General features: G+C 46.1%; 2 protein-coding genes across 3 annotated transcripts in view; one reads left to right on the top strand and one right to left on the bottom strand.

Annotated features, from left to right (window-relative positions):
* The window catches only part of INSYN2A (inhibitory synaptic factor 2A), a 91,490-nt gene extending 86,855 nt beyond the window's left edge, over positions 1 to 4,635 (bottom strand). The window contains exon 1 of the mRNA XM_063962226.1: positions 4,320 to 4,635. The gene's annotated coding sequence lies outside the window, so the exon portion shown is untranslated. The remainder of the gene's footprint in view (positions 1 to 4,319) is intronic.
* Positions 1 to 25,998, top strand: part of DOCK1 (dedicator of cytokinesis 1) — a 649,074-nt gene that overhangs the window by 370,360 nt on the left and 252,716 nt on the right. The window lies entirely within an intron of this gene.

The raw sequence follows: 25,998 nt of genomic DNA, 5'->3' as shown, positions 1-25,998 counted from the left end.
AGGGGCTGGCGCTGCATGATGCCCGCAGGGGCTGGTGCTGTATGATGCCCGCAGGGGCTGGCGCTGTATGTTGCCCGCAGGGGCTGGCGCTGTATGTTGCCCGCAGGGGCTGGCGCTGTATGATGCCTGCAGGGGCTGGTGCTGTATGATGCCCTCAGTGCCTGTGCTGGTCCTGCCCGCAGGGTCTGGTGCTGTATGATGCCCGCAGGGTCTGGTGCTGTATGATGCCCGCAGGGGCTGGCACTGCATGATGCCCGCAGGGGCTGGCGCTGCATGATGCCCGTAGGGGCTGGCGCTGCATGATGCCCGCAGGGGCTGGCACTGTATGATGCCCGCTGGCGCTGTATGATGCCCGCAGGGGCTGGCGCTGTATGATGCCCGCAGGGGCTGGCGCTGTATGATGCCCGCAGGGGCTGGCGCTGTATGATGCCCTCAGGGGCTGGCGCTGCATGATGCCCGCAGTGCCTATGCTGGTCATGCCTTCAGGGGCTGGTGCTATATAACACACAGTATAGCTTTATACACTGAATGCAAGTGTGTCCTCTGTTATCAACATGCCATCAACATTTAATGCTTAACGAGCCACTAAACCAGAATAGATATATGTAAAAGTTACAGGACATTATCAGAAGTGACACTGTTGTAGATAAAGTTGTGTCAGCTGTGGGGTCCTATGCTTAGCTTTATCAAGGTCAGCCTCTCCTGGGCCCGGAATAGCTGATAGCAGAGAACAATAACTTACAGATGTATGTGGAATTTGTATATCAAGTTCTGAAACAATATTGGTACGTTTACACCCACATCTGGTGTGTAATAGCTCTCCTATGTAAGTCAGCTTATGTTTATGTTTGTTAATACTCATTCAGGTAGTAGTTGCAAACCGTAATTCTGGATACCAAATAAAAACTTCCAGGGGAGATTTCTCAAAGTACCGACCAATCAGATTCTAAGGGGTAAATGTACGGAAGCTTATCATAGCAAACAATCAGATTCTTTCTATCATTTTCTAGGATACAATAAAGAAATGATTGACCCAATCTGATTGGTTAGAAGCTTTAGTAAATTTGCCCCTAACTGTCATGTTACATGTTGTGTTTGAAAAATGATTTAAGAAGTGATTGGTTGGTCCTTTGTTTCCTCACTTTGGGCCTAATTCTGGGTCCGATTCAGACCTGATCGCTGCTGTGCATTTTCGTACAGCGGGCGATCAGACACAAACTGCGCATGCATAAGCACCGCAATGCGCAGGTGCGTTGCACGGGTACAAAGCGGATCGCCGCTCAGCGATGGGTTTGTGCGTCGGATCCGTTAGCACGGGTGATCGCAAGGAGATTGACAGGAAAAGGGCGTTTGTGGGTGGCAACTGACCGTTTTCAGGGAGTGTTTGGAAAAACGCAGGCGTGTCCAAGCGTTTGCAAGGAGGGTTCCTGATGCCAATTCCGGTCCTGGACAGGGTGAAGTGATCGCAGCGGCTGAGTAAGTCCTGGGCTGCGCAGAGACTACACAAGATCTGTACAGCTCTGCTACACATGCGTTCACACACTTGCACAGCTAAAATACACCGCGATTTGCGATCCAACCTGAATTAGGCCCTTTATCTCTCAAAGCTATGATAAATCCCCCCCCCCCCAGTCTTAAGGATACACACACACACACACACACACACACACACACACACACACACACACACACACACACACACACACCAGTGTTATTTTGTTATCGGAATCCAGTTAACCTACCAGTTTTTGGAGTGTGACAGGAAACACCCTCAGACATGAGGAGAACATATAAACACTACACAGGTAGGGCCTTGGTGGGAATTGAACCCAAGACCTCAGTGCTATGAGGCTGTAATGCTAACCACCGTGTCAACCATGCTGCCACAGCAACCAAGGATCTAGCGAATGTCCGAAAACAGCGTGCTAGTGGTTGCTTGAGGACGATGGAGCATGCAGGCCATTTGCTATGAAACATTACAGAATGCCCTTGCTCTGTGATGTGCATCTTTCTACTGTATAGATTAAGACAAGAAAGTTATTATTATTTTATTTTTTTTGGAGGGGAAAACGATGATAAAATCCAAGACCAAAAAAAGTTTCCCATGTAAAACAGTCAACGCTCAGTGCTCTCTCTGAGCGAAGTCCCATGTCTTTAAACACCCGGAACTGCAATATCTGCATTGCTGAGAATACTCTGGGAATACGCCTGAGATGTGATTGGTAATCCTTTTTTTTTTTTTTTTTGTGGCAAAGGAATTAGGCTTTCCTGCACAGTGACCTTGCTAAGTCTTTACTCCTAATGATCTACACTTTTATGCGTCACAATATATTCCAGATCTTGTTCAGTGAAAATGACCTGTCGCAAAAATGCAAATGTCACTATAACTTATGTTTGCCCATAAAACCATTACTTTGCAAACGTGTTGAAGGGTATCCAGGCCAGATCGTCTTGTTTTAATTATTGCTTTTCTGCATAACATAGCAGTTGTCAAATATTGTTCTGTCCTAAAGCAGCTTTAAAAAAACAAAAACAAAAAAACTAATTTAAAAAAAAAATATATATTTTTTTTTTTGTATTTTATTTTAACATGCACGTCTGCAAATTGTTGTAGATTTTAGCCCTGAAAATAAGGTTTTGGTAACATTGCCGTGAAAGCTACGGACAGTCCTAATGCTTATGGGGGGAGGGGGGTGCTTGACGTATAGCTTGTTTATGATATCATTTTAAAATAAATGGTCATACAGTATATATGTGAGTACAGCAGGCCTGCGTGTGACCCACATAAATCCACATATCCTGTAATATATGTAATTTTTTGCTCCGGGTGCTTGCTGCATGGTTATAAATTCAGAAGCCTCTGTATTTTTTCAGCGTAACCTCAAAAGATGTAATGAATATTTCAGAGACGAAAGTGCTTTCTAATGCAGATACAACTCTAGTGAAACATCGTGGTTCGGGTAGGGGGACCTCTGCGTAGGGAATTATGTAAGTCATACACAATGAGTGAGCAATGCATTGCATTCAAACCTTAACTATAAATTGCTGGTCTTGTGCATATATATATATATATTTGTGTGTGTATGTGTATTACACAGATTTCCGTGATAGATGCTCGTGCCCAGTGCTTCAATCAGAACCTATAACCTCACCTATATTTGTTCCCAATCACTGATATATAAGTAATGACCGTAGTGAGATCTGCAGGTGCTGCTTTTAACCTATCTGCAGTATTGAATCCCATCTATCCCCTGCATGCATTTCCTCCATGCAGACCATGCAAATAATCCATCCGACTAAAATATCAGCGATGGAGAAATCTCCCCCCCCCTCCCCCCATGGCTTTTTGCAGGGGACGCGGAAACATATACTTGACTCCCTTTTATTTGCCTTCTTTTTACGTCCTCAGAAAGATGGTCATATTAAATGGGCTCATTGAGTATTCTGGTTAAAGTGATGGAAGCAGCTTCTGCGCCTGTGGGGATTTACTCCATGACAGAACACCACACGGACTAGCTAATTTCACTTTTTAAATATATTTTTTATCTAGCTGGAAAAATGCTGTACCAATCCTCGGCGTTCATTACATTATGGTGATATTGTCTTAATTACTTGGAAGGCGACAGGATGGTTTAGGAACAGGAGACAGGTACAGTGCTATGCTAGCTGCATAAGCAAGTAGGCTGGCTAAAATAACTATACAGGTCCCAGGAGCATATATATATATATATATATATATATATATATATATATATAATACTTTTAATGCCATTATTTGTAGATCAAGTAGAGTGGTTTAATCAGAGACCTATCCAGAGATTATTATTGGGCTAGATAATTATTTGTGTATATTTTTGTTTTCCAGCAAACAAAACAATGTTTCTGCCCATTGTATCTCTTGTGTATTGATCAATGAAAATATCATAATTCTGTCTACAAGCAAATACCATACTAAACTGTATTAATATTAGTTAGCCACAGCTATCGCATATAGGAAACATAGAGGACGACTGCTGTGACATCCCAAAGCATTCTAGATTATCCTAATGCGATCTTTCCTTCTGGAGGAAAAACAAGGAGATAAGTGTGGATTTTCAGAATCATGTAACATTGATTCTCCCAAAGATGTAACGAGCAAATATTCACCGTATAATCCAAGCCAATAAATCAGCACAGCTAGCCACTACTTACTGAGATTCTGAATATAGACGTCAAAATTAATCAAAAACACAATCCTCTGCAAGGATGGCAGAGGAAGTACACAGACAAGCCGATCTTAACAGGCAGCTTCGTGGGTAAGTTACGGGAAAAGGGCTTACCTTTTATGTATCCTTAAAAATAAGTAAATGACTGTGAAGTTCTCCTTTGATGCATTCTCTGTGTTCTTGCAGTCCTGCAAGCCTACTGGAGAAGGATGCTCTGTGGCTTAGCATCTGCTGCAAGATATTCCTAGCAAGCTCCTTTGCTTCCTGAGAGTTGATAGCTGTTCTATTAAAGCAGTTGTCTTGGGGTTATTAAAACTTGTTTGTTTTAGGATGTTGTTTTTTTTTTTTTTTTTTGCCTTTCTGCAGAGGGGGTGAAAATAAAAACCTGGAGGAATTAGAGCACACACACAGAAGCTGCTTCCATCTCGAAGTCACCACTCAAACTGCATGAAAACCATAGAGATTTTCCCCCTAGCATTTGCAAGGCAAGGAGCGCCACCTTGTGTTCTGCAAAGCAAAGCTCTACTCCATATGTGTTACTTTTATTATCAGTTCACCTTTATTTGGCACATGGGGTGTACGTTTATGTTTTTTGTCTTTATAACTTTGCGTTTGTTTTATATTTGTGGACTTCGCATGCATCGCAGTTGTCTGTTCTTTTCGTCTACTTGGCGTATTTTCTCAAATTGACGGGTTTGTTTACATTTTTAATGTCCTTTTAGAGGGTCAGGGGGCAATACCTGAGCGATTCAATTCGCTTTGGTCTCCTTCTAACACTATTTACGTTCTGATAGGGCATAATGTTTCTAGCTTTTCTGTATGACGTGGTTTAGTGTATACATTTTTTATTTATTAGAAATACTGAATTGAAGATCGGCAGATAACAAGAAATGCTGGCTGTCTAAGTGCAGTATTATAGTGACCCCAGATGCCCCATTTCTCTGACGTCCTAGTGGATGCTGGGAACTCCGTAAGGACCATGGGGAATAGCGGCTCCGCAGGAGACTGGGCACAACTAAAGAAAGCTTTAGGTCACCTGGTGTGCACTGGCTCCTCCCACTATGACCCTCCTCCAAGCCTCAGTTAGATTTTGTGCCCGGCCGAGGTTGGATGCACACTAGGGGCTCTCCTGAGCCCTTAGAAAGAAAGTATAGATTTAGGTTTTTTATTTTCAGTGAGACCTGCTGGCAACAGGCTCACTGCAGCGAGGGACTAAGGGGAGAAGAAGCGAACTCGCCTGCTTGCAGCCGGATTGGGCTTCTTAGGCTACTGGACACCATTAGCTCCAGAGGGATCGACCGCAGGCCCAGTCCTTGGTGTTCGGTCCCGGAGCCGCGCCGCCGCCCCCCTTACAGAGCCAGAAGCAAGAAGAGGTCCGGAAAATCGGCGGCAGAAGACATCAGTCTTCACCAAGGTAGCGCACAGCACTGCAGCTGTGCGCCATTGCTCCTCATGTACACCTCACACTCCGGTCACTGAGGGTGCAGGGCGCTGGGGGGGGGGCGCCCTGAGCAGCAATATTAACACCTTGGCTGGCAAAAATACCACAATATTTAGCCCCAGAGGCTATATATGTGGTAAATACCCCTGCCAGAATCCAGAAAAAAGCGGGAGAAAAGTCCGCGAAAAAGGGGCGGAGCTATCTCCCTCAGACACACTGGCGCCATTTTCTCTTCACAGTGCAGCTGGAAGAAAGCTCCCCAGGCTCTCCCCTGTAGTTTTCAGGCTCAAGGGGTTAAAAAGAGAGGGGGGGCACTAAATTTAGGCGCAATATTATATATACAAGCAGCTATTGGGGAAATTTCACTCAGTTATAGTGTTAATCCCCACATTATATAGCGCTCTGGTGTGTGCTGGCATACTCTCTCTCTGTCTCCCCAAAGGGCTTTGTGGGGTCCTGTCCTCAGTCAGAGCATTCCCTGTGTGTGTGCGTTGTGTCGGTACAGCTGTGTCGACATGTTTAATGAGGAGGCTTATATGGTGACGGAGCAGATGCCGATAAATGTGATGTCGCCCCCTGTGGGGCCGACACCAGAGTGGATGGTTAGGTGAAAGGTATTAACCGACAGTGTCAACTCCTTACATAAAAGGGTGGATGACGTAACAGCTGTGGGACAGCCGGCTTCTCAGTCCGCGCCTGCCAAGGCGTCTCAAAGGCCATCAGGGGCTCAAAAAAAACGCCCGCTCACTCAGATGGCAGACACAGATGTCGACACGGAGTCTGACTCCAGTGTCGACAAGGTTGAGACATATACACAATCCACTAGGAACATCCGTGACTTAATCCCGGCAATAAAAAATGTGTTACACATTTCTGACATTAACCCAAGTACCACTAAAAAAGGGTTTTATGTTTGGGGAGAAAAAGCAGGCAGTGTTTTGTTCCCCCATCAGATGAATGAATGAAGTGTGTGAAAAGCGTGGGTTCCCCCCGATAAGAAACTGGTAATTTCTAAAAAGTTACTGATGGCGTACCCTTTCCCGCCAGAGGATAAGTTACGCTGGGAGATATCCCCTAGGGTGGATAAGGCGCTCACACGGTTGTCAAAAAAGGTGGCACTGCCGTTTTAGGAACGACCACTTTGAAGGTACCTGTTGATAAAAAGCAGGAGGCTATCCTGAAGTCTGTATTTACACACTCAGGTACTAGACTGAGACCTGCAGATCGTGCTGCTGCAGCGTGGTCGGTGACCCTGTCACACATGAGAACATATTAAAGACGTCGTCTTATATATGAGGGATGCACAGAGGGATATTTTGCCGGCTGGCATCCAAAAATGAATGTAATGTCCATTCTGTCAGGAGGGTATTAGAGACCTGTCACTGGACAGGTGATGCTGACTTTAAAAGGCGCATAGAGACTCTGCCTTATAAGGGTGAGGAATTATTTGGGGATGGTCTCTGGGACCTCGTATCCATTACCTCAGGTTTCCTCACAGACTAAGAAAGCACTGTATTATCAGGTATAGTCCTTTCGGCTTCAGAAAAGCAAGCGGGTCAAAGGCGCTTCCTTTCTGTACAGAGACATGGGGAGAGGGAAAAAGCTGCACCAGTCAGCCTGTTCCCAGAATCAAAATTCTTCTCTCGTTTCCTCTGAGTCCACAGCATGATGCGGGGGCTCCACAGGTGTAGCCAGGTACGGTGGGGGGCCGTCTCAAAAATTTCAGCGATCAGTGGGCTCGCTCACAGGTGGATCCCTGTTTCATTCAAGTAGTATTTCAGGGGTACAAGCTGGAATTCGAGATGTCTCCCCCCTGCCGTTTCCTCAAATATGCCTTGCCGACAACTCCCTCAGGCAGGGAGGCTGCGCTAGAGGCAATTAATAAGCTGTATTCCCAGCAGGTAATACTCAAGGTGCCCCTACTTCAACAAGGACGGGATTACTATTCCACACGGTTTGGGGTACCGAAACCGCATGGTTCGGTGTGACCCATTTTATATTTAAAATCCTTGAACACATACATAAAAAAATTCAAGTTCAAGATGGAATCGCTCAGGGCGGTTATTGCAAGCCTGGACGAGGGGGATTACATGGGATCCCGGGACATCAAGGATGCTTACCTGCATGTCCCCATTTACCATCCTCGCCAGGAGTACCTCAGATTTGTGGTACAGGATTACCATTACCAAGTCCAGACACTGCCGTTTGGACTGTACATGGCACCGAGGGTGTTTACCAAGGTAATGGCCACAGAGACCTCCTGAAGCAAAAACAGGTATCGGTGCATCATTGCACGCGAGTCCTGGGAAAAAATGGTAGCTTCCTACGAAGCAATCCCATTCGGCAGGTTCCATGCAAGAGGGCCGCAGGTTCGGCATACAGGACTAGGTCCTAGTGACCATGGATGCCAGCCTTTGAGGCTGGGGGGCAGTCACACAGGGAAAAAACTTCCAGGGACTTTGGTCAAGTCAAGTGACTTCCCTACACATAAATATTCTGGAACTGAGGGCCATTTACAGTGCCCTGAGTCAGGCAAGGCCTCTGCTTCAAATCCAGCCGGTACTGATCCAATCAGACAACGTCACGGCAGTCGCCCATGTAAACCAACGGGGCGGCACAAGAAGCAGGATGGCGATGGCAGAAGCCACAAGGATTCTCAGATGGGCGGAAAATCATGTGTTAACACTGTCAGCAGTGTTCATTCCCGGAGTGGACGACTGGGAAGCAGATCTTCTCAGCGGACACGACCTCCACCCGGGAGAGTGGGGATTTCATCCAGAAGTCTTCCAAAGGATTGTACACCATTGGGAAAGGCCACAGGTGGACATGATGGCGTCCCGCCTCAACAAAAAGCTATAAAAGATATTGCGCCAGGTCAAAGGACCCTCAGGCGATAGCTGTGGACGCTCTGGTAACACCGTGGGTGTACCAGTCGGTTTATGTGTTCCTCCCTCTGCCTCTCATACAAAAGGTACTGAGAATAATAGGAAGGCGAGGAGTAAGAACGATACTCGTGGTTCCGGATTGGCCAAGAAGAGCTTGGTACCCAGAACTTCAAGAAATTATATCAGAGGACCCATGGCCTCTGCCGCTCAGACAGGACCTGCGGCAGCAGGGGCCCTGTCTGTTCCAAGACTTACCGCGGCTACGTTTTGACGGCATGGCGGTTGAACGCCGGATCCTAAAGGAAAAGGGCATTCCGGAGGAAGTCATTCCTACGCTGATTCAAGCCAGGAAAGATGTAACTGCAAAACATTATCACCGCATATGGCGAAAATATGTTGCTTGGTGTGAGGCCAAAAAGGCCCCAACAGAGGAATTTCAACTAGGTCGATTTCTGCATTTCCTACAAGCAGGAGTGTCTATGGGCCTAAAATTAGGCTCCATTAAGGTACAGATCTCGGCTCTGTCGATTTTCTTCCAAAAAGAACTAGCTTCAGTACCTGAAGTTCAGACATTGTAAAAGGAGTGCTGCATATTCAGCCCCCGGTTGTGCCTCCAGTGGCACCTTGGGTTCTCAACGTGGTGTTGAGTTTCTTAAAATCACATTGGTGTGAGCCACTAAAAACCGTGGATCTAAAATATCTCACGCGGAAAGTGGTCATGTTATTGGCCTTGGCTTCGGCCAGGCGTGTATCAGAATTGGCGGCTTTGTCATATAAAAGTCCTTATCTGATTTTCCATATGGATAGGGCAGAATTGAGGACTCGTCCCCAGTTTCTCCCTAAGGTGATATCAGTTTTTCACTTGAACCAACTATTGTAGTGCCTGCGGCTACTAGGGACTTGGAGGATTCCAAGTTACTGGACGTAGTCAGGCCCTTGAAAAATTATGTTTCCAGGACGGCTAGAGTCAGGAGAACTGACTCGCTGTTTATCCTGTATGCACCCAGCAAACTGGGTGCTCCTGCTTCTAAGCAGACTATTGCTCGCTGGATTTGTAGCACAATTCAGCTGGCGCATTCTGCGGCTGGACTACCGCAGCCAAAATCTGTAAAAGCCCATTCCACAAGGAAGGTGGGCTCATCTTGGGTAGCTGCCCGAGGGGTCTCGGCTTTCCAACTTTGCCGAGCTGCAACTTGGTCAGGGGCAAACACGTTTGCTAAATTCTACAAAATTGATACCCTGGCTGAGGAGGACCTGGAGTTCTCTCATTCGGTGCTGCAGAGTCATCCGCACTCTCCCGCCCGTTTGGGAGCTTTGGTATAATCCCCATGGTCCTTACGGAGTTCCCAGCATCCACTAGGACGTCAGAGAAAATAAGATTTTACTCACCGGTAAATCTATTTCTCGTAGTCCGTAGTGGATGCTGGGCGCCCATCCCAAGTGCGGATTGTCTGCAATACTTGTATATAGTTATTGCCTAACTAAAGGGTTATTGTTGAGCCATCTGTTGAGAGGCTCAGTTATATTCATACTGTTAACTGGGTATAGTATCACGAGTTATACGGTGTGATTGGTGTGGCTGGTATGAGTCTTACCCGGGATTCAAAATCCTTCCTTATTATGTCAGCTCGTCCGGGCACAGTGTCCTAACTGAGGCTTGGAGGAGGGTCATAGTGAGAGGAGCCAGTGCACACCAGGTGACCTAAAGCTTTCTTTAGTTGTGCCCAGTCTCCTGCGGAGCCGCTATTCCCCATGGTCCTTACGGAGTTCCCAGCATCCACTACGGACTACGAGAAATAGATTTACCGGTGAGTAAAATCTTATTTTTTGCATGCAGCTGTTCTGCACGCAGTCCTTTATCACCCCTGAGATGCAGTGCCAGTGCTCTATGGGGGACATTTACTAAGCAGTGATAAGAGCGGAGAAGTGAGCCAGTGGAGAAGTTGCCCCATCAACCAATCAGCAGCTCTGTATCATTTTATAGTATGCAAACTATAGATGTTACTTCAGTGCTGATTGGTTGCCATGGGCAACTTCTCCACTGGCTCACTTTCCGCTCTTATCACTACTTAGTAAATGTCCCCTAAAATCTACAATCAACTACTGTACTTCATCAGCATTATAACTGTAAAAGTTGTAGCTTTTTCGGAACGTGGCGTTCTCCCACATCTGGCTCTTTTCTTGGATTTAATGAACAATCTTCATTAGACACCGTGCTCTGCTAATTAGCAACCTCTGTTATTATTTCATTTACCCCAGTTGAACTCTTTAAAAACCTGCTGCGGTGCAGATGATGGAACTGTCCACGGTCTGGCTATTGCCGCTTTTGGTTGCTAAGCAACAGGTAAAGAAATGGAGTCCGGGCAGAGCACGGCTTAGAGCTCATACAATAAGAAAAAAAACTTTGTGTCTGTGCTTGGGATCTACTATGGTGATCAGAACATTTTTTTTTCAGTACATATAAATAAATTTGATACACAAATATATATATATTTTTTAACTTTATCTGTTAACTTTGAAATTTTTAGTGGGAATAAAACATTGATAACATGGTAATTTATCGCAGATCAACTTTTTGCGTAGATCGTGCGGAAAGTGACGCAAAAGTGGCTTTTCACCAGTATGTGCGCTCTCATTTTTTGACCTGTCCAATTGCAAATGTGCAAAAATGGGATTCGCATGATAATTCTTGACAGCAAAACCAGTGAAAATGGGGAAATCTGCCTGTACCCAAAAAAACCTAAACTAATATAGGGTAACCGTGTAGAAGTGTATCAGGGGTCATAACAAAAGTATATGGGATACTTAAATTGGGTCAGATGGCTGTTATGTGCATTTCTTTTTAAAAAGTGAAAACATGATAGAAAGTGTTTTTGTGCAAAATACTGTAAGTGTTCAAATTACATTTGGGGTACATAAAAATGGCTATAAGTATCTAAGCTTGCGAGCAGGGCCCTCCTACCTCTATGACTGTTTGTTTTTACCCAGTCTTGTCTTCTAATTGTGTCCAGTTGTAAAGCGCAATGGAATTTGCTGCGCTATATAAGAAACTGTTAATAAATAAATAAATGTGTGATTCATTTTAAGCCACTCTAAAAAAAAAAGTTCCAAAACAAAAAAAATGATTACTCCCAACTGCAAACCTAAAAACACTTGTCACACTCAAAATTCACAATATACCTGTCCCATAACTTGTACCCCAATTTCCATCATTTTGCACTATATCACTCTGAATATTACATGTCATTATTGGGCAATTAAAAATAGTCCAAAAATTTTAAGTGCCTAATTAGTCATTCAGGGTGTCCCAGGGGTTCTGAATCAAATCCTGAAAAATTTCCATTAAAATAGGGATTTTTCCCAACTTTTCACTTGCTCAGGAAGTGGTATAAAGACATTTCCAGTAAACCTATGGAGAATTATTGCCTGTCTTTTTTTTTTTTGTACAATTGAATAGCGTCTTTTTGTGGGTCATAATAAAAACCCCTGTTTTTTATCATGAAAGCAGGATTTTGCGGCCAGTTGAATCCCCCCTATATGTATATTGCACTACTGTGGCCTTTTGTCTTTGATTCTAAGAAAAAGAATACAGCAAGTGCAATATATAACTAACTTCATCCTCATGCCCCCCTAACAGTCAGCATTCCAGTTCACTAATTAAGTCACCTTTGCTCAAGAATGGATATCCTGAAAACATGGACAGTTATGCTAGGTTAACACTACACTGATATATCGTTCCTTCGAGCAGCAAACACTGGGGTTTATCTATTAAGCCTTGGATGGAGATAAAGTATCAGTCAATCAGTTTGGGATTGAAAAAATGACAGGAGCTGATTGGTACTTTATCTCTGTCCACTTTATCTCCACTCAAGGCTTAGTAAATAGACTACTATATATCTGTAGTGGATTGGTGGGTGTGTACACCCAATAAGTCTGAACAACGTCGTTCACAAACCTATTTCATCGGCCCTGCAGCACTGCCGATGCAGATATATCTTACAGATCTATTGGCATGCCTGGCTGTGTGTATGGGCGACCTGTTGACCGCCCGTACACTGACATCACAGCTGGGCTGGCGCATGCAATTGCTCGCCCAGTTGTGACGTGTGACTCATCATAGTGAACGGCCGATTGGTAAAGGTGTATGCTTACCTAATCATCCGCTCTGTAGATGCAACGGCGGGTGAGGGGCTTTGTCGCCTCGGTGTGTACCCAACCTTAGGGTGCCTTGATGACCGAGTTTGGGAGCCATTGCCTTAGAAGATTCTGTGCAATAGCAGACATGTTTTTGACATGCAGGCAAACTATTCAAGTGCATTGGCCATAGGCGTTGGATCAGTATAGACATTTTCTTTGTGTTATTAGGTCACTACCTTTAGCTAAAGGGTGATAGTAGCTTAAGGTGTGTTTTGTTATAATTCTTGTGGCAGTGGGCCTGATTCTGAGCTGCGAGTAAAGCAAAAGAGAGCAAGTAACTCTGCACCTGGACAAACTTACTACGGGGCTTTACACCTGCCCATGATCCCAGGGAGGCACAGCCACACTCCCAAGATAGCATGGCTACGCCCCCTGCAGTATGTAAAGGGAACTCTGGTTTGCAATGCATAGTAAACACTCTCATCCCCTCCCCCTTATACTTGGCCACACCCCCTGTACTAGGCAACATCAGATCGCTATGCGACATCGTGCTCTGTATGGACGAGTATGACTGAGTTCATCAGTTATTTTGTATTATCCCAGATATTCCTATCTTTCAGGTTTTGTGAAAATCACTATATTTATCAAAGAACGAAATGCTCCATGCATTAAAGTAACGACAGTGAAAGCAAAGAGTGGGGAAATCTATTTAATAAACACTGCAGTACTTGTTCTGTTGTGGTCATCTCAGATTGGTTCTTTGAAGGAAGCCTTTATTTTACTTGACTCAGGGGTCTGTTCCTGAAGCAGTGAAAAGAGTGAAGAAAGGACCAGTGGAGAAGTTGCCTATGGCAACCAATCAGCTTTGAAGGAAGCCTTTAAAATGTAAGGCAGATATCCGATTGGTTACCATGGGCAACTTCTCCACTGAGCTTTTTCTCTACTCTTTTCACTGCTTGAATAGACTCCAATGTCTTTTGAATTGGTGGAATTACTACTCTTTCAGTGCCACTGTGCATGACTGAACCACATGTTAGTAAAAAGGCCACGTAGTTTTTTGTTTTTTTACATTTTGTCTTCTAACTTGGAAGGCTGCTATACCACCAAAGGACGCATGTCCTCTCCATTCCTTGATATAAAGGAGGCATGTCTGCTCCACCTCTGGGTGTAAAGGAGGCATGTCTGCCCATTTCCTGTGTGTAAAGGAGGCATGTCAGCCCCACTCCTGGATGTAAAGGAGGCATGTCAGCCCCACTCCTGGATGTAAAGGCGGCATATCAGCCCCACTCCTGGATGTAAAAGAGGCATATCAGCCCCACTCCTGGATGTAAAGGAGGCATATCAGCCCCACTCCTGGATGTAAAGGAGGCATATCAGCCCCACTCCTGGGTGTAATGGAGGCATATCAGCCCCACTCCTGGGTGTAATGGAGGCATATCAGCCCCACTCCTGGATGTAAAGGAGGCATGTCTGCCCCACTCCTGGGTGTAAAAGAGGCATATCAGCCCCACTCCTGGATGTAAAGGAGGCATATCAGCCCCACTCCTGGATGTAAAGGAGGCATGTCTGCCCCACTCCTGGGTGTAATGGAGGCATATCAGCCCCACTCCTGGATGTAAAGGAGGCATATCAGCCCCACTCCTGGATGTAAAGGAGGCATGTCTGCCCCACTCCTGGGTGTAAAGGAGGCATGTCTGCCCCACTCCTGGGTGTAAAGGAGGCTTGTCAGCCCCACTCCTGGATGTAAAGGAGACATGTCAGTCCCACCCCTGGGTGTAAAGGAGGCATGTCTACCCGACTCCAGGATATAAAGGAGGCATGTCAGCCCTACTTCTGAGTATAAAGGAGGCATGCCAGTCCCACCCCTGAGTATAAAGGAGGCATGTCTGCCCCACTCCAGGATATAAAGGAGTGATATCAGCCCCACTCCAGGGTGTAAAGAAGGCATGTCTGCCCCACTCCTGGGTGTAAAGGAGGCATGTCTGCCCCACTCCTGAAGTATAAAAGAGGCATGTTTGCCCCACTCCTGGGTGTAAAGAAGACAGTGCTGTTTCTTGCGGCGGAGGAGCCGTGCAACCGCACGGGGCGCCCACTGCAGCACTTTATCCCTTCACAGCTCCCCCTCATCACTCCTCTTCCCGAGTACTCCGGGGCGACAGAGTTCCGCGTCATTCCACGAAGCTTCGCCCCCCAAACGGAGTACTAGGCAGGAGAGCAGTGACGTAAAAACCATGGGGCAAGCAGGATCCCCGGTGCATCGATCCCGCTCGCCCACCACCATTATACCGCAGCCGCCACCTGACACAAATCCGCCGCCGAGCAATACCCGCCGTTGTGCTCGGCGGTGTTACTACAGCAGCTCCTAGCCTCCCTCCTTGCTAGGGCTGCTGCCGGGAGCATGACCGTGATGCCAGCGTCACACTACCTGTGCTTCTGTCTGCATTCAGTCCTCACCATCCCCCCCTGCTCCAGACCAGAGAGTCATCTCTTTTAGTATCTCCTCTGTCCTTGCTGAATTTGAGTGGTGGGGAAGGGGGGGGGGGGGGGGGGGGGGCTGACACACAGAGAGGCAGAGAATACGGAGGCGGGGGGGGGGGGTGCCCACAGGCACAGAATGAAGGGGAGGGGGTACACACAGAGGCATAGCATAAGGTGGGGGGCACACACAGGCACAGAATGAAGGGGAGGGGGTACACACACAGAGGCATAGAATTAGGTGGGGGGCACACACAGGCACAGAATGAAGGGGAGGGGGTACACACACAGAGGCATAGAATTAGGTGGGGGGCACACACAGGCACAGAATGAAGGGGAGGGGGTACACACACAGAGGCATAGAATAAGGTGGGGGGCACACACAGGCACAGAATAAAGGGGAGGGGGTACACACAGAGGCATAGAATAAGGTGGGGGCACAGAATGAAGGGGAGGGGGTACACACAGAGGCATAGAATAAGGGGGGGCACACACAGGCACAGAATGAGGGGGGTACACAGAGGCATAGAATAAGGGGGGCACACAGGTACAGAATGAAAGAGGAGGGGGGTACACACAGAGGCATACAATAAGGGGGCACGCAGGCACAGAATGAAGGGGGAGGGGGGTACACACAGGCATACAATAAGGGGGGGCACACACAGGCACAGAATGAAGGGGGTACACAGAGAAGCATAGAATAAGGGGACGACGACAGAGAGGCAAAGAGTGAAGGGGGAGGGGGGATACACACGGAGGCATAGAATAAGGGGGAGGACATAGTGAAGCAATAATGAAGGGGGAAGGGACACAGGGAGACATAGGTGGGTATACAATTATCCCTGATGCGGTTTCGCACGATAAAAACGGCCGGTCATCACGATTAATGACCAATGGTCATTATTGCGGTATCCAATTACAGGCCATTTTTATTGGCCGAAATTGGACCCGTGATCATGCGATAATACATGGGAACAGGGATAAGTCCCCAATCCCATGCGTTAGCGCAGCTCTGGCAGGACACTTATCGCGGATTATGCTTCCGGTGCCTGAGACACCGGATGCATAATCCCTGATAAATGCTGGCATCAGAGCTAATTGGGTAGCCCCCAGCGATACAATTACCCCAGCGGTCATTGACAGTGGGTAATTGGATACCCCCCATAGAATGAAGGGGGAGACTATGCATGCTGATGGTGTGCTGAGAGACGACATGGGGAGGTGATGGTGTGCTGAGATATGACAGACAGGGAGGTGATGGTGTGCTGAGAGCACTCGCACAGCCCTCGCAAGTGGCATTACACAGCCCTGGCAATGATCATGACACCCATCCCAGATCATGCAACCCTGGCAACCAGCATGGATCCCAGAGCATGAAACCCCTGGCAACCAGCATGGACCTCAGATCATGCAACCCCTGGCAACCAGCATGGATCCCAGAGCATGAAACCCCTGGCAACCGGCATGGATCCCAGAGCATGAAACCCCTGGCAACCGGCATGGATCCCAGATCATGCAACCCCTGGCAACCAGCATGGATCCCAGAGCATGAAACCCCTGGCAACCAGCATGGATCCCAGAGCATGAAACCCCTGGCAACCAGCATGGATCCTAGAGCATGAAACCCCTGGCAAATAGCAGGACACCCAACACGTGAAACCCTTGGCAACGAGTAGGTAATGTAAAAGTAATTAGAAGCTTTACTGTAGGGCATAATGTATCAAGGTCATTGCGGTGTGTGGCATAATATGGTGCAGGGGCATTACTGTGTGGGGCTTAATACGGTGGAATGTTTTTTTTTCCCTGTGGTTGCTGTGATCTGTTGGTGCAGGGTCAAAAACTGGGGTGCAAGGTAGTCTTTTCAGGTGAGACACCTGCCCATTTTAGAGATACCATGCCCATTTTAGCAAGGCCACGCAAATTGATATTCTTTATATCTATGGGGGCGCATTTTTTTTTATTTCAAAGCGGGGGGGGGGGGGGGGGGGGCATATTTAAATTTCACACTGGGAGCCAAATTGGCTAGAAACAGCCCTGAAAGGAGGCATGTCAGCCCCACTCCTGGGTGTAAAGGAGGCGTGTCAGCCCCACTCCTGGGTGTAAAGGAGGTGTGTCAGCCCCATTCCTGGGTGTAAAGGAGGCATGTCAGCCCCACTCCTGGATGTAAAGGAGGTGTGTCAGCCCCATTCCTGGATGTAAAAGAGGCATGTCAGCCCCATTCCTGGGTGTAAAGGAGGCGTGTCAGCCCCACACCTGGGTGTAAAGGAGGCGTGTCAGCCCCACTCCTGGATGTAAATGAGACATGTCAGCCCCACTCCTGGGTGTAAAGGAGGCATGTCAGCCCCACTCCTGGGTGTAAATGAGACATGTCAGCCCCACTCCTGGGTGTTAATGAGACATGTCAGTCCCACTCCAGGATATAAAGGAGGCATATTAGTCCTGCTCCAGGATATAAAGGAGCCCCCCCCCCCCCCCACCCCTACTCCTGGATTTGTGGAAAGACCAAGCCACGGTCCTAAAGTTGAAGAGTTACAAGTGATTGAGGTTCTTGTGAGCTGCACGACCCGTACTGTTTATATGTAGGATAAGGGTCTGTGCTGTCACTTTGGGTATTGTGGAGGTAGTCTGGGAGTCCCAGGACTGTTGCACTATTTTTCCTGTTATTTTCTTCATTGTGTTTATTTACATATTGTTAATATTCACCAACTCAATTAGGGTTGAATTCAATCTTGGCAATATGATATAAACACTTGCGGAGAGGTACATCAAATCTAAACCAGCCCTGTGCCACCTGAACGCTACCACAGGAAGCAAATATTTCCCGGTTGGTTTCTGAACAGTAAAATCCTGTTTATTTTATAGCAGTGGTTCCCAAACTTGCTTGAATCACCGCGCCCTAAAGTATCCGCAGTTCATGGTACACCCCAGGCCAAAAGTTTCTTTTCAGCGATGTTTTGCCATTAATAATTTGATTTGGTCCTGGATCACCAAACATGGCACCCCTGCAACTGCTTATTGGCATCACAGGGTCCCATGGCACTCGGCTTGGAAACCACTGCTGTAAGGGATACGTGGGCAACAATCAAAAGTTTTCTGTAACTTATCCTTGTAAATAGTTCCTTTTTGGAATGAAGACTGTGAGTATTTGTAGATCCATATGTTCAGTTGCTGCCAGAACAGAAGTTCTCCTCGCACCTGGGGGGCAGATTCATTGTTACACGCAGTTCCGCTCTGCATCTTGCGTATCTGAGTATCATCTGAACTTGTGGCTGAATGGACATTACTGGGGGACTATGAAGTGCTCACACACAGGGGTAAATTTACTAAGGTGGGATTTTTTTTTAGAACTGGTGATGTTGCTCATAGCTGCTTCTAGAAGATAATATATAAAATCTGATTGGTTGCTATGGGTAACATCACCAGTTCTAAAAAAAAAAACCTCCCACCATAGTAAATTCACCCCATAGGCTGAGTTTTGGTGAGGGTGGAACTGCAGCTTGTGCGTGCTGAGAAATCCGTCTGATTTTAGACATAGGTATAAGGGCTGCGGGCACAGAAAGATAGGGGCGGAGTAGTTGTGTAGATGAGTGCAACTTGGCAATGCATGCGAATATCCACATTTAGCTCCGGGAGCGCTGTACAAGTGTAGGCCCTCATTCCGAGTTGATCGCTAGCTGCCGTTGTTCGCAGCGCAGCAATCAGGCTAAAAATCGGCACTTCTGCGCATGCGTATGGTGCGCACTGCGCACGCGCAACGTACTTTCACAAAAGCCGATGCAGTTTTACACAAGCTCTAGCGGCGCTTTTCAGCCACACTGCTGGCCGCAGAGTGATTGACAGGAAGTGGGTGTTTCTGGGTGGTAACTAGCCACTATCGGGGAGTGTGTGAAAAAAATGCAGGTGTGCCAGATAAAAACGCAGGAGTGGCTAGAAAAACGTAGGCGTGGCTTGGCGATCGCAGGACGTGTTTGTGACGTCGAAACAGGAACTAAATAGTCTGAAGTGATCGCAAGCTAAGAGTAGGTCTCAAGCTACTCTGAAACTGCACAATCTTTTTTTTTTTTGTAGCAGCGCTGCAATCCCTTCGTTCGCACTTCTGCTAAGCTAAGATACACTCCCAGAGGGCGGCGGCTTAGCGTTTGCACGGCTGCTAAAATCAGCTAGCGAGCGATCAACTCGGAATGAGGGCCGTAATTGGCCCGATGGCCTTAACTGGAAGTTGCTAAATACGACCATCAAACCTTCAATGGCCAATGAAGAACCTTACCCATATACGTCCAGGCCGTTATTTGTGAAGGGCTCATAATACACTATAGAATATCTAAAAAATACAGTTTATAAAATGAGCCACTTTTCCTTGTGCGATTTGACAGCTCACTGCATTGTGTCTTCTATCATAGTTTTCAGACTTAACCTGCGGAAAACGCATAAAGTTATCTCGGTAAATTAGCTGTCATGCTCACAATTACATCTCACTTCTTGCATCCTCACAAACCGTGCCCTTTGATATGCAAAGGAAAGCGATAGTCTGCAATGTGAACAAGGTGATTCAGCCTTTTTCACCGCCGCTGGATTTCAATGCAAATATTTCTAATCAACCCAACTTTTTTTTTTTTCCTTTTTTCTTTTACTTCTTCCCGTAAAAGTAGAAGAACCTAAGTGATTGTTGGCGAGGGGCCAGGCAGAACAATGCTGCCTGCTCTTCTTGGAGTTTCTGGCAAAATCATATTTCCTTAAAATTGCAAATTGAAACCGATGGAAGCTGATTAAACGGCTGCAACAAATAACATCCCGATGTTCAACAAATTGCTCGATGGAATGAGTTTTGCCAGTTGTACATAAAGTAGTCACATTGCTTATGTAACATAATAGACATTAGTTTTAAAAAATGTAATGTGGCAGGGTTTGGTGGAGAGTAATGTCCACATTTTGAAACATTTGGAAACTATAAAGACACGGTGTGTGATATATCAAGTGTGAAATCTCACAAACTATGGGATATCGCCGGGTGTAATTGCTTCTTGCGGTCTGATAAATTGTCCAATAATTGCAGCGAGAAACCATTTTATTTGTTTTGCAAACTATAAATGAGTCTCATTGCCTTCTAAAGAAATGATTATAAGAGCTTGTTGTTATATCTGGTCTCCTAATAACAGCGCAAATTATACATCCATCATAATCACAATGAATTTGGGAAGATCTCACAAATGATCTGGACTCTGTTTACTTGCTACGTTTGACTTTAGGACTTCTTCACATTTAACCCTTTTGTAGCATTTAGCCCTTTTGTAGCATTTAACCCTTTTGGAGCATTTGACTACACCTTTTTTTTTTTTTTTAAAGGACAGTTTTCTTTTTTTTTAGGGCATACTGCATGTATGTATATATTGTGCATCTGTTAGTGATTCCAGTTGGCGGGATCGTTCCTGCCCCCAGCCCTGCAAGCGACTTCATTCATGACCAGCATAGTGTATAATGCAGTTTTACTAGAGCTCAACATGCAGTATAAGGAATGAAACAACTTTTCCTACAGTACCAAGTCTGCTATGTTTGTGGGTTTAAGCACTTAGCACACTGGACCAGAGAGCAGCAGCCTGCAAGAAGAGACAGGTGTCTTACCATGAGGAGGGAGAATGTGTGCTTAGCTCTGCTCTGTCTCCTACTGGTTATATTATGTATGTGAATTTATTATGGGATGTTTAACCTTTTCCTGACCACTTATGTTATTTACATGATTTAACTAAGGGCCTAATTCAGAGTTGATCGCAGCAACAAATTTGATAGCAGTTGGGCAAACCATGGGGGTAATTCCAAGTTGATCGCAGCAGGATTTTTGTTAGCAATTGGGCAAAACCATGTGCACTGCAGGGGAGGCAGATATAACATGTGCAGAGAGAGTTAGATTTGGGTGGGGTGTGTTCAATCTGCAATCTAAATTGCAGTGTAAAAATAAAGCAGCCAGTATTTACCCTGCACAGAAATAAAATAACCCACCCAAATCTAACTCTCTCTGCACATGTTATATCTGCCTCCCCTGCGGTGCACATGGTTTTGCCCAATTGCTATCAAAAATCCTGCAGCGATCAACTTGGAATTACCCCCCATGTGCACTGCAGAGGGGGGGGGGGGGGGGGGGGGCAGATATAACATGTGCAGAGAGAGCTACATTTGGGTGGGGTGTGTTCAAACTGAAATCTAAATTACAGTGTAAAAGTAAAGCAGACAGTATTTACCCTGCACAGAAAGAAAATAACCCACCCAGATCTAACTCTCTCTGCAAACGTTATATCTGACCCCCCCCCCTGCAGTGCACATAGTTTTGCCCAACTGCTAACAAATTTGCTGCTGCGATCAACTCTGAATTACCCCCTATGTGCCCATTATTAATACTGTATTACATATGCTATTAATGTGGAAAGAAGTCAATGTGAATATTTTATGTCCAGGGTTGGTGCTCCGGTTTTTCTGATGATACCCCCAGGTTCCCAGACTTACACCGATGAGCCACAGAGCAGGTGACTGGGATTGTTTAATGCTGCCCACTTCCAGAAGAGAATATATTCTATTCGGACGGGCTGGCCCTATTGCCACCTCTAATGTCTTGCTGTGATCGCTGGTTCTGTATCTGTCTGACATATTACATACACTTTACTTTGTATGAGGCAGACTATAGTTTTTGTGCTAATTATGCTCTGTTCATGGCTTGGACACATTTGCTCTAACATTAAGCTTTTGGAAACCCAGCTCTAGATATCCTACATTTGCCCCTGTTACATGTAATTATCTCCTTATCCCTACCTCTCTGGAGAGAAAACAAGCATGGCTATTAGACCATTTTGGTGTGTTGTGCATACTTAGACACCTTCTTTCCCCTCCAGAAAGAAGTCGGAAAATGATCTTACGCATTTTCACACTGCAACTATACTGAAACCAAACCATTATCCCAGAGATCCCTGGCCTCTTCCCTTCCCTTAAACAGTGGTGACATGCCACAAACAGTGGGACAAATTCATCTATGATCCAGTGCATTGACATGCGGGGGGATGCCCAGCACAGGGTAAGCTCACCCCGCAAACCGGATACAGCCCCCCCCCCCCCCCCCCCCCAGCGCGAACATGCGAAAGCATTGCACGGTGGTGATGCTTTCACATATTTAGAGTAGCCATCTGCCTTTTCAGCTAGGATGCGTAGGCAGAGGGCATGTTGAGGGTCGCAGCGGCTGCATGTGATGTCATGCAGCCGCCTTGGCACGCCCCATAAACGTTCTGGACACACACGTGTTGTCGGTCCGCGCCCTGCTCAACGCCGCTGAGACGCCCCTTAAACTGCAAGTCAACGCCCCCTCCCGCCCTGCGAATGCCTCTGCCTGTGAATCAGTGCCATTCGCACAAGTGAGATGCCGGGTGCTGCGCATGCGTACACTTCACAGGGCTTTAGTATGCAGATGCTGCTGTAGCTGCGTTTCATGCTGAATTAAGTCTTGAGCACGTTGCCAATCGCACCCGCCCCCCAAACGGCAGCAGACTGTCATTAACTAACAGTCTGCTCTGGTCCTGCTACCTTCATCACAGGACCCATTCGCCCATGTGAAGAACCGTCTTTGCGCATGACCAAAGTACTGTACTGTACGTTTTGCATGCCGTAGCAATAGCTACCGGATCTGAATAACTCTCAATATGTTACATATAATAGGCTTAGCTTAATTTAATCCACCACAGGAGAATAATTTGCTGAATACCAGACCTAGCCTTTACTGCATCTCCCCAAACGCGTTTCGTACTGGCATAGCAAGCGGCAGCTCTGACTTCATCAGTGGTTGGGTTCAGATAACTTCTCCAACACAGTTATTCATTCTGTTGGTACAGGGCCAACATTGTTTATTCACAAGATCAGTGTTTCTCAACCCCAGTTCCATGGAACCCTAACAAGCGGATCACATGTACATTAATTGCCTGACAATAAATCTACAGATGGTACTAATTATTTATCATTCCAGAGTATGACTTGAAACCACACAATGTTAGGATTCCAAGAGGACCTGATTTAAGAAACACTTTACTAAAAATGTATCTGTGTGTATATACAGTACCGTGTATATTTCTGTTCTAAATACATTATCATTATCAAAGAAGCGAGTCAGGAGAAGCACCCTGTCTCTGTAATGTCCAGAATAGCTGAAGAGGCTTCACTTTATCCCATCGTTCCACTCTGCATGTGCTAGGATCGGTGGGTTTTCTATCCCTATTTTTATTTTCCTTGAAATTGTCTTTTCTGCTGTGACTTTGCCTTTTTATCATTATATTCTTGTAACTTTCTTTTTCTGTAACTTAAGCTTTGAAGTGTCCAATTAAATAATCAATTTTAGCTCTGTTTTCTGTTGTGTTTCCAACCCAACTCCCTGAAAGAGGCGTTACCAAAATATTAATAATTCTAGGTGCAGGCAAAAGCCATAAGTTTGCCTTCAGTCATACCCTAAACGTTTGTACTTTGGCTGGTGGCAGTGACCGTGTTGAAATTAACGAACGCGCTCAGGTATCCAGTAACGGTGTCACATGGCAGGGATTCGCAGATTGGCGTATCTGGGGAATCGCTGTGCCTAGGATTGTGACAAACTGGCAGTACGGATGGTGTAATGGTTAGCATTACTGCCTCACAGCACTGAGGTCGTGGGTTCGATTCCCACCATGGCTCTACCTGTGCAGAGTTTGTATATTCTTCCCGTAATTGCATGGGGTTTCCTCCAGGTACTCCGGTTTCCTCCCACAATCCAAAATTATATTGGTAGGTCAATTGGATCCCAACACAAATTAACCCTAGCGTGAATGTGTGTTTGTGTGTACATGTGATAGGGAATATTGATTGTAAGCTCCACTGGGGCAGGGACTGATGTGAATGGGCAAATATTCTCTGTAAAGCGCTGCGGAATATGTGTGCGCTATATAAATAACTGGTAATAAATAAATAAATACAGTAAGTGGTAAAACGAGTAATTGCTCCCTGTGGCCTGCCTTCTGAATGGAAACTAACAGTGCTAAATGTATTACACAGGCAGATGTCATAGTAAGAGACTGTTCTTTATTGTCCTTTTACTTAGAAAGTTCCGACATGTTGTGTGGCGCTGAACATTGCAGGGATCATGATACAAATAATGCACAATGACATGAAACACAGGGTAAACGTGGCTCTGATCTATTGTACTTGCAATCTAAGAGATGCAATGAACTCGTCATACATAAGAGTTCAGGTCTATAATATCACATTCTGCAGACTGTACAATACACTTTGGCACAAAATGCATCTCCATTTTATGTTAATGTTCCAAGGTCAGTTTAGCCGTCCATTCTGGTTTACAACATAATTCCCTGTTCTGGAGGATGTTTACACATTTCCTATTTTCCCCAAGCATTAAACTGGAGCAGATCTGGGCACTTATTCATGGCCTCTAACAGTTAATTAACCTAGAATGACCTCCAATTAAGCTCAGCATTGAGTCTGCAGTTTAATTTGTACCTCGTGCTAGCATACTACACTGCTGCAAAATACAGGTTTTACGTGTGCTGTCTATGGAACAGGGTGTTTGGCTAAAAGACGTTTGCAGACCAGAATTTTGTTACGGAGACCTGTAAACACCTCTTCCCGCATAGGTTGTCATTGACATGTTTTAGCAACTGAAAAACAAACAAACCAGATATTTAGATGTCTCCATTAACTGCTAAACATTCAGAATCGCTCTAGTGATAGAAGCAGCGTTCTCCTGATAACTGAAGCAGGTGTCATTTCACAAGACTGTGATTAGGGTTGTACATCAACCACTGATGGTTAGCAATAGTCCGTGGTTTGGCCAATCAATGGCTCAACAATCTGTTTTCTCAATGATGGTTACAAGCCATTGACCATAAATAGGCAAAACTGTTGATACACAACCCTAATGTTCGTAAGTCTTGGAACAGTGGCCTGATTAAGCGGTACACGCAGTTTCGATTTATTCACAACTGGCTAATGTTTTGTCTACTGCGCATGTGCCGCAATGTTTTTGCGCAGCGCAGATTTAGATGCCGGGTGATTGACTGACAGACTGCGACCGCTTCGGAGAGGAAACTGAGAGTGGTGATTAAAATACAGATGTGACACAACCGTTTTGTGGAGGTGTCACAGCCAGCGTCTGTGTATTTTTTAACGAGGTCTGATGGTGCAACCGATGTTAGCCCGATGCTGCATTTTCGCACTTAAGTGGCTGATCTGAGAAGCCGCCGGAAAGAGTCTCATTACAGAAGATGGCTCATGTGACATTTGGATATCTTCTTTGAATTGCTGCGTATACAGATCCAGCACTGACCCGACTAGCGTGTATCTTGATGAAGTCCGACTGACACCATTAGTGCGTTAGGGAGAAACGCGTAGGTAGTGGTAATTTCTCTGACGTCCTAAGTGGATGCTGGGGACTCCGTCAGGACCATGGGGATTAGCGGCTCCGCAGGAGACAGGGCACAAAAGTAAAAGCTTTAGGATCAGGTGGTGTGCACTGGCTCCTCCCCCTATGACCCTCCTCCAAGCCTCAGTTAGATTTTTGTGCCCGGCCGAGAAGGGTGCAATCTAGGTGGCTCTCCTAAAGAGCTGCTTAGAGTAAAAGTTTGTTAGGTTTTTTATTTTCAGTGAGTCCTGCTGGCAACAGGCTCACTGCTACGAGGGACTTAGGGGAGAGAAGTGAACTCACCTGCGTGCAGGATGGATTGGCTTCTTAGGCTACTGGACACCATTAGCTCCAGAGGGAGTCGGAACACAGGTCTCACCCTGGGGTTCGTCCCGGAGCCGCGCCGCCGACCCCCCTTGCAGATGCCGAAAAGTGAAGGTCCAG

The sequence above is a fragment of the Pseudophryne corroboree genome, chromosome 3 (genome assembly GCF_028390025.1).
Source record: "Pseudophryne corroboree isolate aPseCor3 chromosome 3, aPseCor3.hap2, whole genome shotgun sequence".
NCBI lineage: Eukaryota > Metazoa > Chordata > Amphibia > Anura > Myobatrachidae > Pseudophryne > Pseudophryne corroboree.
This window is presented reverse-complemented; position numbering and strand designations above follow the sequence as displayed.